A 14647-nucleotide genomic window follows, 5' to 3' on the forward strand; every position below is an offset into this window, starting at 1 on the left:
CAATTATCCAGTTTGCCTCTGGGTGACCTCAGCAGTTGCTTTTGGTTACCTATCTGTGTGGACATCAGCTAAATATGATCAGGTGATTCTCCTGACTGTGCTGGATGATTCTGCCCACTATCTAACTCATCAGCCCAGAATGTTTCAGAAGCCTTCGGTAAGTGCAGAGCTGTCAGCCTAACTAGTGGGGGACTCTAAGGGAGTGAAGTCACGTGCATGAGCAAAATCACAGCTAAAGACACAAATGATTCGAATGACATCAGCAAACACTTATTGCACATGTGTGCCCGGAATTCTGCACAGAACTTCAGGAGGTTTCAGAAAAATCGGGAGAATGCTGCGAGGGAACGGGAGACCGGGGAAAAGCCTCCGAAATCTGGTAATTCCCAAACAAATAAGGTGGGGTTGACAGCTCTGTAAATGCTGCTGTTAATAGTATGCTCGGCCTGTCTTTCTGGGATATGAACATGGTGTCCTGCAATATGATGACTTTTCAAGGGCTGGATTACAACTTGAATGAATAAGCAGCAGATAGGGTATGTGTTCCTATTCAGTTCTGCAGCGTGCTGAGCTCTAGCTAATTAGTTGCTCACCTAAAGCCAGTAGTCCTAATGGATATAAGAAACTGGACTTGCAGGCAATGTGTACCTATGCTGACCTGCAGTTTGCTGAGTTCTGGTTAATTGGTTGCTCACCTGAAACCAGTAGCCCTATCAGAATGTCTAAGGCTAATGCTACACGTAGTGTGTGGAGCGTATTTTCAGCATGCCAAAAAACACTTGTCGAGAATACACTCCATGCGCTCAAAAATGCCCCTACCTGTGCCTGCACCCGAATGAATGAAAATACGCTCGGGTGCAGGCACATGTAGCTGATATCCACCGAAAATATAAAGTCTCTCGTTTTTTTTGGCGGATATCGCCTACATGTCTCTCCACCCGAGTGTATTCCATTCATTCGGGTGCAGACACAAGGTAGGCTGAATTTACAGTAGCGGGGCGTGTTCTCGGCAAGTGTTTTTTGGCTTGCCGAGAATACGCCCACATGGCATTAGCCTAACTACATATTTCCACCAAATGCCATGCCCCTAGGTTAAAGTATTGCTTATTCAATTAAGTAAACAAATATTTTTCATATGGCAGTATTTCTTCCGGCAGCAGGTATATTTCATCAAGGCTCACACTTGCCTGGTATACACAGCAGCCTGTAGGTTGGATTGATGGTGTTTATTATATACCATGTGTGGGGACCTAGATGGTAAAATTATTCAGGCCCAGCAGCCTCATATTTACAAGTTGCTGTTTACTCCAATAAATGGCTTCTCAGGGCCCTGAGATAGCATAATAATCTGCTATAATATAGAGCACATACAATCTCCCATCTACAGGGCAGGGACTTTTTATCCTCTTGTCTCTTTGACTCTTAACTTATTGCAACTGTACCTTGTATTTATTGTTATACTTTGTATTTATCTGTTATTATTTTAATAACCCCCTGTTTGTTTTACTCTATTCTACTGTACAGCGCTGTGTACATAAGTAGTGCTCAATATATAAAGATATACATACATACATACATACATATTGTTTAGCACATACTAGAATTGTGGCTCCACCTCCTGTATGTGGGTTCAAAAGGATCTTTTTCTTTGTTGCTCTAAAATGGTTAGGAGTTTACAGTCATCTGAAGAATGCACAAGTATTCCTATAGTTATCCTCAGGAAGAATATTGCATACCTTCAGAATGAATGCTTAACCACTGGTTAACTGTGACATGTGTAAAGTGTCCTATCAAAGATCCTTACCAAACTGGAATTTACATGTACTGTATGTGTAAATGCATGGATATGTTTATTTATATGCGTATATGGATTTTACACTTCTTCTCAAAGCACCATATTGGGATATTATGTGTATTTTCTCACTGTTAACATTTGAAGTGTTGCAGGTTTTAATTGAGAAAGGACACTGCTCTATTAATTCTTGGCTGAGATAACCCTACATTTTGGTGTGCCCTTTTTTTTTTTTACAGGGTTATCTATTACGCAATCTACTATTAAGCTTATTTTTATGATACAGTGTATGGACCATTTTTATCTGGTTTGAGTTCTGCTGTATCTGGGGGGTATAGTTCCAATTTTGGGTTTGGTTCAGGGTGAAGACACACAGGGTGACTAATCCGCACAATGGAAATTTGCACGTGATTTGTCGCAGCGACACGATTATACTCTTATGAGTGAAAAGTCGCGACTGGGTTAATTAAATGTCGCAGCAACTAATTGCCCCGTGTGTCTTCGCCCTAAGGCATTTTTTTTTTGCTGGAGAGTCTACATTTCCCTATTTTTACTAATGGGTAAGTGTCAGGTAGATATGTTTTTGTGATATTGAGGACTTTCTTATGGTTTGGGGCCAATGCCCATACAGAAATCAGGTCACTCTGGAAGTTTTAAGGGTTGTCCTAGATAAGGCCCAATTGCATGCCCAGTATGGTAGTCTGTTTATTTGTCTGTTGTATGCCCAATTTTCTGGTTATTGGGTATCCAGGATACAGGGCTGCTTGTTTGTGCATACCAGATAGGTAGTGGGTGGTGACTTTTGCCTCCTCTTACAGTATATGTCAGTGCTCTCCTGAGCCACCAGCAATAGTGAAATCTGCTTCCTTTGCTGCTACACACCTGCGCGTTTTTTGTTTTTTACCTTTTTTTATTGCCTCTGGCTATTATGGCTTCAAGCTTAGTCACTTGAGGGCTGATTCACTAAAGTGCGTTAAAACGTGCGCTATTTATAGCGTGCAATAAAAATTTTATTGCGTCTAAATTTTCGCCACTTAACGCACAATTCACTATAAGCATATGTGCGCTAATAGTCGCCGCATATAAATAGTAGCATATAAATAGTAGCCACATGTAAATAGTAGCATATAAATAGTAGCCACATATAAATAGTGCATATAAATAGTAGCATATAAATAGTAGCCACATAAATAGTAGCATATAAATAGTAGCCGCATATAAATAGTAGCATATAAATATTTATATGCGGCTACTATTTATATGCACTATTTATATGTGGCTACTATTTATATGTGGCTACTATTTATATGCACTATTTATATGCTACTATTTATATGCGGCTACTATTTATATGCATTATTTCTATGTGGCTACTATTTATATGTGGCTACTATTTATATGCTACTATTTATATGCACTATTTATATGTGGCTACTATTTATATGCTACTATTTATATGTGGCTACTATTTATATGCTACTATTTATATGCACTATTTATATGTGGCTACTATTTATATGCTACTATTTATATGCTACTATTTATATGCACTATTTATATGTGGCTACTATTTATATGCGGCAAACTGGAGGCTACATCACTCTAGGGCCAACACAGACATGAATAAATAACACTGCAAAGTCCATATTGTATTGCCAAAAGCTCATTAACTGTACTTTTCTATAATTACCGCCTGCCTCAAGTAGGTGTTAATTTTCGCATAGTCTAATGCGATATTTAGTGCGTCTAAGTGTTTGTGAATCATGCGTTCGTATTCTTTTCTGCGCGCTAATTAACACATGCGTTAACATTACTGCATGTGGTTGCGCGCAAATTAACGCATGCGATAATACTGTAGTGAATCGCGCGCTAATTGTTCCCTACATTGTGTGTTGTTTCACTTACTCTAGCTGTCCATGTTGTTTCTGTTACATGGTCACAGGGCTCTCCATCTAGGTAACTTCCTAGATAGTGCACTCATGTGTTCCCCCTTAGCTTGTAGAGTTTTATATTATGTTGTTGATCTGTAGAGTTAGGGATTTCTCTTGTGAAGCTCAGCCACTCCTAGACTGGGGTTAAGGATACATTCTGATTTCAAGTATACTTGGGGGCTGATTTACTAAGACACGAATTCCGACCGAATTGGAAAAATTCCGATTGGAAAACGAGCATTTTGCGACTTTTTCGTATTTTTTGCGATTTTTTCGGCGCCTTTACGACTTTTCGGAAATTATTGCGACTTTTTCGTTACCAATACGATTTGCGCAAAAAAACGCGAGTTTTTCGTAGCCATTCCGAAAGTTGCGATTTTTTCGTAGCGTTAAAACTTGCGCGAAAAGTTGCGCTTTTTTCGTAGCGTTAAAACTTAAAAGGCGCGACGTTTTGCGCAAGTTTTAACGCTACGAAAAAATCGCAACTTTCGGAATGGCTACGAAAAACTTGTGTTTTTCCGCAAAAATCGTATTGGTAACGAAAAAGTCGCGATAATTTTCCGAAAAAAATCGCAAAATACTGATCATTACGAAAAAAACGCAATCGGACGCATTCGGCCCATTCGTGAGTAAGTAAATGGGCCCCTTAGTCTTCTGACCCAATAAAGAAAGGCCATTCTGGCATTTACTGGAGTATCCAGGTCCAGTCCTAGAACCAGCCTGCAGGGCGCCTGATTTCTCTACATGCAAATATGTTATAATATGCTGTATGATGACATTTCGTGTATAACTCTGAGCATCTGCCTAGGTGCTACAGCCTGGCCCCATGGCTCATGTAATTACCTTTTGAGCATCATTGGTGTTATTTTATTTTGGATCTAGAAACCTGTATGGGTAACCAGGAATACCTTTCTGATAAGGTGACTATGTTCTGTTATCCAACAATGTCATCCAACAATTCTTGTTCCATCATTTGTGGCTCTGGGTTCTACTAGGCTTATCTTTTCTGAATATGAAGCTGGTACTGGTGTTTTCCATTGTTTGTTGGTTCCCCTTGCACAGGATCCTACACCATGTAAGTGCTTCTCACCCCAGGTGCCCTGTTCCTAGGGACCAAGGGACCATTGTTGATGCCTCATGTGTACCGCACAGTGCCCTGTGGAAATAACCAAAGGGTCATATACCTATACAAAGCCTTTTTTGGGGTTCTTACTCCTTCTAAGTGTTTCTTACAAGTGTCTCGCAATCTTTATGTAAAGGATTTATAGCTGATCACTTTTGTAGTCCTAAGAGTGGAAGGGAGGGTGACACGGAGAATGTTGTACATATACACACAGCATCAGAGGGTGCAGGTTTGTTTTTTACCTGCAAAAGTTAATTGTAGATAAAACTCTTTGGCTTCTTGATACATGTGGCGGATTGAAAATAATTGCACATATAATGCTGATTATATAGCCAAATTTAGTTGTGAAGAGAGAAAGTATATTTTAAATAATGTATATTAAAAAAATGTACTTCTTCTTGTTTATTTTTAGTAATCAAGCATTTCTCCTCTTCCAGCTGGCTGGATACTACCTGTATATCTGAAGATGGCTACAGGAGATTTTTGTTAAATAACTGCAAGAAAAAGACTCCAAATATACTGAAAATCAAATCGGTATTTAGAACTGTAAGTACATAATTTTTAAAGTCATTTGTAGACACAGTTTAAAATAAAACATAAAAATATTGTAAGTTGCCCGCGAATTGCCCAGAGAATTGTGTGTATATATATATGTATATACAGGTATGGGATCTGTGATCCGGAAACACATTATCCAGAAAGCTCCGAATTACGAAATTTTCTCTGTAATAATAAAACTTGTACTTGATTCCAACTAAGAAAAAATTCATCCTTATAGGAAGCAAAACAAGCCTATTGGGTTTATTTAATCTTTAAGTAATATTTTAGTAGACTTAAGGCTGATAGCAAGCACATGTAGCAAAGTCTTGCGTTTTTATGCGTAATTCGGCTACATATGCCTGCACCCAAGCGTATCTCATTCATCTGGGCGCAGTGACATGTAGGAAGTGCTTTTTCGCTTGCTGAAAATCTCCGCCCTATGGCTCTTCTGTCATCAGCCTAAGGTATGGAGATCCAAATGATGGAAAGATCCCTTATGCGGAAAACTATAATAATGGGTTCCATACCTGTATGTGTATATGTGTGTATGTATATGTATATATATATATATATATACTGTCATGTGAAAAATTAGGACCCTATGAAAGCCTGTGTGTTTTTGTAACATTCTTGTACATGATCAGCACATCATTACTCCGCATTTTGACTATTTTGCTATTAGGCTTGCCCTATTTAAACCTCAGACATTTAGTTTGGTGTGCTCCCGACTATTGAGGTGAGAAGGAACAACGTGGTGAGATCAAAAATGCTGTAGAAGAACAAGATTGTAGCAGCTTATAAATCTGGTAAGGGATTTAAAAAGATCTCAAAAGAATTTTAAATCAGCCATTCCACTGTCCAGAAAATAGTCTACTATACTAGAATTTTTTTTACCAGACATGGATCTTCGGCAAATTCCTGTGTTTCGCCATCTGCAGATTTTTTCGTGAAATGGCCGCAAAAAATCACTGCAGACAAAATTTGCAATGCATCAAAAAATATAGTTTTATTTATTTTTATAATACAGGAATATATATCAGAAACATATGTAGTTTTACACACAAAAATACAACTGATTTGAAAAGCCCTATGTGTCCCGACACCAGTATCAATTACTGCCCTACCAAATGATCAAAGCACCACTACAGAAATCAGCATACTTTAGATCAGTGCTGTCCAACTTCTGCGGTGCCAAGGGCCGGAATTTCTCTCGCATACATGGTGGAGGGCCACTAATGGAAGCCAGTTTTGACCACTCCCCCTTTAAACCACACCCACTTCAAACCACACCCATTTCATCACTATGGTGGTAGTGCAGCAAAAACCCAAATGCTTCATCCTCACTCACACCATCATTCATATGTGAAAGAATTATATTATGTCATATTAAGACGTACCCTTAAATCCATATGCCTCCTCCTCCCCTGTGGATAGCACAGCAACCCCTGCATATAATTACACACCTTAGGGACCATTTCATTGCTATTTCCACCTGATAACAAACTCCCAAAACAAACCCCTGCCAGGTTCACCTCCTACAGGCAGCATAGGGTAGGCAGAGTATGGCACACACAGGCCATATGCTGCCTGTGTGTGCCATACTCTGCCTGCCCTATGCTGCCTGTGTGTGCCATACTCTGCCTGCCCTATGCTTCCTGTGTGTGCCATACTCTGCCTGCCCTATGCTTCCTGTGTATGCCATACTCTGCCTGCCCTATGCTTCCTGTGTATGCCATACTCTACCTGCCCTATGCTGCCTGTGTGTGCCATACTCTGCCTGCCCTATGCTTCCTGTGTGTGCCATACTCTGCCTGCCCTATGCTGCCTGTGTGTGCCATACTCTGCCTGCCCTATGATGCCTGTGTGTGCCATACTCTGCCCTATGCTGCCTGTGAGTGCCATACTCAGCCCTACCCTGCCTGTGTGTGCCATGCTCTGCCTGCCCTACCCTGCCTGTGTGTGCCATATCCTCCCTGACCTATGCTGCCTGTGTGTGCCATACCCTCCCTGCCCTGTCCTGCCTATGTGCCATACTCTGCCTACCCTATGCTGCCTACACACAGGCAGCATAGACCAGGCTGTACATAAAATGTCTGAGGTGTGAACAGGAGAACAATATGGGTGATTACAGCCTGAGGTGTGAACACTGCAGGGGGTGAACAATGCAGAGATTAGAAGGTGTGAACAGTACAGGGATTACATTTTTAAACAATACAGAGGGATTACAGCCTGAATCTGAGGTGAGAACCATGCAGGGAGCCAGTTAAGATCAGTACTGATACCATTTAAAGCTTACACAAAGGTAAGCCATCAAAGCAGCCAGACAGGTGGGGGGCCACACAGAGGGGGGCCGCGGGCCACCAGTTGGACAGCACTGCATTAGATTATCCAAGAAAGTTTTCTAACAATAGGTTTACCCCAGGAAATAATTTATTTTTTTTAAAAGTAGTACACATTCTGACAAATGTGTATTGCAGCTATTGCAAAATCAAAACACTTACTGCATTTTATGTAGGGCAAAGCCATAATAAAGTAGGACAAATTAAAAAATGCATTAGTGTGACTTTCTACACCAATATACCAGCCATAAAGCTTTGCTAAATTTAGCATTTTTCATGAAGTATGTGAAAATTACTGCAAAGCTTGCATTTTGCAGCATCATATTGTCCACGTATTATTGGGTCCAACACTTAAGCATTACAAATATAAATGCCAGGGGTCCACTGAGGAGTTTAATGCCTTGTATTCATTAGCTTACCAAAGTAACTGTCATGTAGAGACACAAAAATCAAACCAATACATAGATTTTGTCATGAAATTCACTTTAGCTACTACAAAATCCCTACATTTACTGCATTTTATGTGTAAAAAAAAGCCATATATTTCACAAAAGTACACATCCTGCCAAATTACCAAGCCGCAAAGCTTTGCTAAAAAACTTTTTTTTACAGCATTGTATCTCCCACTTGTTAATCATAAATTTGAACACCAATATGCATAGCATTAAGCTAGTACTATGTAAAGATCACAAATGGAAATAGTGCATATGAAGTTTTGTGGCTGACACTCTGGCTGCTGTAAAATAAGTACTCTTTATGCATATTACCGGTATGTATTTAAAGACCTCCAAACTGTATGAATACCCCACCTAGAAAACCATATATAGTTTTGAACAGTACACAATGTCAAATCCAAAATTGGTTAACATGTGTTCTATTTTAAACTGTAAAACTGCAAAGCTGCACTAAACATTATACTGTATGCCCTATGTATTCCAATATACCTATGTGGACCCAGGCAATATCAAGTAAAAACAATGCAGAATGAATAACATCACACAAAATCCAATAAAATCACATAAAACAAAATTCTCCCAGGCAAAAAACCAATCATTCCCCTGAGGGCAACAATGAAAATCATGAAATCATGCCTGCTACAGGAAAGCATTGGATGGGATAAGCATTTTCTCCATCAACATTTTTTAGCTGCTGGAGAAAATGTGTGACATTAGCCTTAACTTGCTGACAGAAATGCTTTTTATTAGAGCTTGTATTTATAAAGCTGTTTTGTATGAAGTAAATTATCCTGTGTGTCATTTGTGCATGGAACAATGCTTCACATCAATTAAATGATAGAGGATATTATTATATACCTATATATGTAACCTTCAGTTTTAATGCTCCAAAATATTAACTGCCAATGTAGGCCAGAATACACTGCTTGCATAAAGACTTACTTAAGTGGATGATTTATTAAATACTGAACTAGGGAATCCTGTAGGTTTCCTGGCAGTTAAATATTTATCCATTTATCAAAATCTTTATGATTACAAACATTTTCCTGAAAGTCAGGAAAGCATTTTTATCAAAATTGTTTCTTGTGTCAATGCAGCATAATGGGCCCGATTCACTAAAGTCCAAATAAGGAGTGCTATTTATAGCATGCGTTAAAAATCTTATCACTTCTTATTTTTCGCTCGATTCACTAAAAGGACACTTGTCATAATTAAGAAGCGATGTTCTTGGCGTTATTTATCTTACGATGACATATTTTAATGAAAAAAACTATGCGATAAGCGTTATAGGGGGCGATTCACTAAAGGTCAATAACGCTTATCGCATTGTTTTTTTCATTAAAAAGCATGCGATAATTAAGTACTGATTCATCAAAGTCATTTCGCATGTGTTAATCCGCATATCGCATGCACAAAAAAAACGCATTGCGTTAATTAGCGAATAGAAATAGTACTAACGCATGATTCACAAACACATATGAAGCGTTAAACATGCAAAATATCGCTTTAATCTGTGTGAATATTAACCCTACTTGGGGCAGGCGGTACTTAAAGAAAATTGCGGTTCGTGAGCTATTGGCAACACAACATGGAGTTTGCAGTCGTATTTTTTCAAGTATATGTTGGCCCTAGAGTGATGCATCCTCCAGTTTTCAGGGAAATTGTGGTTTTCAGAAAGTAATGGTTACGTGCGTAATATATTGCGCTCTGCATAAAATATTGCGCGCTGCGTAATATCTTGTGCGCTGCGCAATATATTGCTTGAAAATATGTCATCGTAAGATAAATAACGCCAAGAACATCGCTTCTTAATTATGACAAGTGTCCTTTTAGTGAATCGAGTGAAAAATAAGAAGTGATAAGATTTTTAACGCATGCTATAAATAGCACTCCTTATTTCGGACTTTAGTGAATCGGGCCCAATGTGTTTATCAACTTTGCTGAACACCATTCTTCTCTATAGGGGTATAGTGCTGATTGTGTTACCCCCTTCTGAATCCTGCCTTGTTTTCTGCACTGGAATAATTCTGATAAATTCTGATAGTCAGAGAAAAAAAAGTTCATTTTCACTCAAATATTTCTTCAAATAGCAATATTGTCACTATTTCTTCAATTAATAATAGAGCTCAATAGGTCTAAATGAACTTTGCCTTAGTTTGCATCTGTTGTAACAGGGAGCAACCCATTATATATAGGGTTTATTTGGGAATTGGTATTTTGGTATATCAGCTTTTCCTCTGTTTGGTTGAACCAGGAAGTGGAAATCAGAAACTAAAAATGATTTTATTTTCTTCTTCGATGAAAGGAATAGCAAAAACCATATATTTCTTATTTAGCTAAAAGCATTTTCAGCACATTTTCATTTAGTTCATGTTTAAAATAGTGTATACTGCCCCTCAACAAAAATCATTGTCATGATTTAGTCATATTTGTATTTTTAACAGTTATCAGACTTAAATTGTGGCTATCAACACACCTGTGTATTGAAAAAATGTCTTATACAGAATAGAACTACTACTGCCAAGTGAAATAAATTTTGATAGGACAATATAAATCAATAGATTATAACAAAAATGTTTTTTTTTTGGTGCCTCAACTATCTTAAAATTAAACTAACTGTTTAAACTAACTTGTAGTTAGGTAGGTTATATATAGGCATTATGGTTGAACGTGATGGACGTACGTCTTTTTTCAACCCAACTTACTATGTTACTATGTCACTAAATCCTTTTTCTTCTCACACCCCTTCATAAGGATTCCCATTGCTTTTTTCTCTTTCTCATTCTGCTACAATAATTGGAATACAGTAATACTGTGGGCTGTCTGTATAATTTTGCTTTTCCGTGAGGTAAATCATTTAAATACTCCATACATTTCGAATGTGGGGCTGTGACATATGATGCTAATAAAGTTGCACATAGATCCTTCATATATATTTTCAAAAAATGTGGTGGCAACCCTGAAATATGCTTGTTCTTCTTGCAGAGCCTTGCAAATTATTGAGCCAGGTTGGACACACTTGGAGGTCATTTAGAAAGATTGGGCAAATTTGCACCTGGGCCTGGGCAGTAACCTACTTTTTCATCCAGCTGCCGTTAGACAAATGAAAGCAAATATCTAATAGGTTGCCATGGGTTACTGGCCGAGTGCAAATTTGCCCAGTCTTTATAAATTGCCCACACTATATTTAAATATAATTCTTTTAAGGTATGTTTAACTAAACAGAAAGGATTTATTTTTATTTCACATTTTGTAAGACTTACCTCCATATGTAATAAAAGGCATTAAGTTTGCCCAGGAGCAGTAACCCATAGCAAGCAATATGATGTTTGCTATTAAACAGGTGACTAGTAAATGCTACCAGCTAATTGGTTGCTATGGGCTTCTGCTCTTGGACAAACTTAGCACCTTTTATTACAGAACCCATTTAATATATATTCTGCTTAGTAAAACATTTTAAGCATTTCAGGTTTAAACATTTTTTTCAATGCTAGAGCATTCGATTTAGTGCAGAAAACAAGGTTGGAAACCTTAATCATTACTTTTAACTGGATTGGGAATTAATTCAGAGGGGTGCACTGCAGTTTAGTTCTAACCCCATATCCGCATTGATAGTCCTAACTCCCATATCTGCATGTCAAGAAAGTTTTGTAAATCTGCTAGAGTTCAAATTCTTGAAATCCTTTAGGATTCTCCAGTTCAAATTTTAGTAAAATAACCCTATATGGCCCATTTTAGACACATGCAGACTAATACTTAACAGTTAAATTACAGGAGTGTCATGGAAACAAAATAAGTTTGTACAGTGTGCTTCTGCATGACTATTTATAAACATTTGTTCTCTTCAATGCTTGGTTAACTGCCACCTATGCTACAATAGACTCAAAAGAAGCATTGTTTTTAAGCCCTTTCCAGAAATCTTGCTGTTCTTTGCCATTAACAAAAACATTAGGAACACTCCCTCAGGTCCTCTAGATAATACTGAAATTTTGGAGGTCACTAAAGCTGGCGTTACATGGTAAGGTCAGCTTCTTTGGCAAGGTCCCCAAGTGAGTTGATGATCTGATTTCTGAATGATTCATACTGCAGTGGATTAATGTATATTTTCATATATATTTAACCTTATTAAGAACTGGAAGGACCTGACCAAACTTTGGACCTCACAGAGAGGGCTTAAACCGAAAGAAGTGGTGTTCTACTTGATTGACTTGCCTATCAATGTGATTATATGTAGTATTTTAGTAAAAGAAAATCTTCATACAAATGATTTTTTGACTCATTAAACTGGATTGCTTAACAGTTTCTCAGGAACAGTAAACCTATGTATCATAAACTACACTGTCTGATCTCATTCTGCACGTACTCTGTTCACCCCCCAACCCCAGCTTTATGCATGTATATTAGCATGATCTCTAACGGCTCTCTAAGGGCAGTGACACATGCAGAGATTAGTCGCCGTGTGACAAATCTTCGTTGTCGCGGGCGACTGATCTCCCCACAACTCCATCACACCAGCTAGAATGTAAATCGACGGTGGGATGGCATACGCGGCGCCGCAAGTTGCCTTGAGCAGAAACTTCAGACATTCTAGCCGGTGGGATGGCATTGCGGGGAGATTAGTCGCCCGCGACAACGAAGATTTGTCGCACAACGACTAATCTCCTCGTGTGCCACTGCCCTAAAGCAATCCAGTGGTGAATTATTTCATCATACTATGTGGTTTGCAAACTTGTAATTTGAAACCCTCTTTTGGCTGGATCTTATAACTTCATGTTACAAGGAATACATGGGAAAAACCCACTCAGCTGCTCTTTATTGATGTTCTGTTTAAAGGAGAATGCAAGTCAAAATTTAAAAAGCATACTGCCCAATAGTCCTCCTATTGTTTAGTAAAAACGCCACACTTTTGGCTCACCTAATCAAATATTTACTCAGTCACACTTACTTCACATTTTCTAGAATAGGCAGCCATCTCTATAAAGGTATTCTCCCTTCCTTTCCCTCCTTGCTTCATACTGCACATGTGTTTCATTCCCTCCCCACTCCCCTCTGGCAGATCCGCTTCTGATTGGCTGGTGGGCATGTGTAGCTCAGAACAGGAGACAGGATCAAGTTACACACATGCTCAGAGAATAGGAAGGCTGCCGCTGGCAGCCTACAGGAAGGGAAGAGAGATTTCAGTGATGTCACTGTAGTCTTCACACTGCTGTAGGCTGCCAGCACCATATCTTAGAGAAGCAAGCAGGGATCTGGTAATTTAGATATGCAGTTAGTACTTAAAAAGAATGCCTTTAGACTTAAGGAATAGAGATTTGACAATTTAAAGGGGCAGTATGCCCCATTGTTCAACATGAGTTCTATGCATAAGGCTTGTACAGAACATATTTTTGCCTATTTTGATCACAAATATGTATAGTTTTTGTTATTTCTTGAGCTCAAGATGACAATCTGGGAAATTAAAGCTACTCCATGTTTAGTCCTTGCAAGGTAGATAATTAGATTACCATTATACAATTTCCTCCTTGTGACTGCGGAGAGTGGGATGAAAAACAATGTTTATTAGTTTCCTAATAATCACGTGGGCTCTCAAATATTACTATTTTTAGGGTGCTCTGCTCAGAGTAATCGTGCAAAGCCTGTTTGATCATTATGGGTTGGGTTGATTTTAGAGTCTATGTTAAATTCTGCAGACAAAGCACCCAGTTTCTCCGCATGCGCATTTTATAAACATACGAAAACTGTGTAGTGCATGGCTATAACATGTATTTTTTTTATTAAATGATTTTTGTTATGTGAATGGCAGTTTGCTGTTCCTGACTGATATCTATCTGCCATGGATTTTACTTTGTTTAGGATTGGGCATGTTGTAAAATATTATCTGTCAGTGTACCACATGTGGAATTGTATAGTGCACCAGCACTTCAGGAAGTGAAGGGGAGCCGATCTGTTCTGAAGGCTAAACACTTGTCTGAACCGTTGGAACACTAGATGGTCATGTGCTGTATTGCCCCTTGTATGGTATCTGTTTGACATAGGGCCAAGTACAAAGATCCATATATGACCTTAGGTTAAGATATTTCCCTTAAATGTATTGTCTGGTTTCAGAAATTAAAACACTAACGTATAAACCTACATAGAATATGCAGACCACTGTTCAAGCTGCCCTCAGCCTCTAATAGTTAATAGGAAAAATGCAATTTCAGCTGTTTTTTCTTCTAAGATTTTCTTATTGTCATCATATTGAAAGCATTTTTCTGATTTGCTTAACACAGCGTTCATTGTAAACCTGGACAGAGAGGAAAGCTGCCCTGTGGTAGATATTTTATTAACATATTTATCTTGGACAACAGGGGAATACTGTGAAACCCCTGCAGATTAAATTATCTCTTAAATCCACAGATGGTACGGAAAGGGAGTGCACGCGTAAACCACTTGTGACAAATAAACAAATACATTTTAGACTCATG

The 14647-nt window shown here is 38.5% G+C and overlaps 1 protein-coding gene across 2 annotated transcripts in view; it reads left to right on the top strand.

The window, feature by feature from the left end:
* Nucleotides 1–14647, top strand: part of hivep2 (human immunodeficiency virus type I enhancer binding protein 2) — a 192398-nt gene that overhangs the window by 59339 nt on the left and 118412 nt on the right. Inside the window, exon 2 of one of the 2 annotated variants that reach the window (XM_012963691.3) lies at nucleotides 5259–5392. The gene's annotated coding sequence lies outside the window, so the exon portion shown is untranslated. The remainder of the gene's footprint in view (nucleotides 1–5258; nucleotides 5393–14647) is intronic. The other variant, XM_004914605.4, reaches the window with a different exon arrangement.

Source organism: Xenopus tropicalis, chromosome 5 (assembly GCF_000004195.4).
Source record: "Xenopus tropicalis strain Nigerian chromosome 5, UCB_Xtro_10.0, whole genome shotgun sequence".
Taxonomy (NCBI): domain Eukaryota; kingdom Metazoa; phylum Chordata; class Amphibia; order Anura; family Pipidae; genus Xenopus; species Xenopus tropicalis.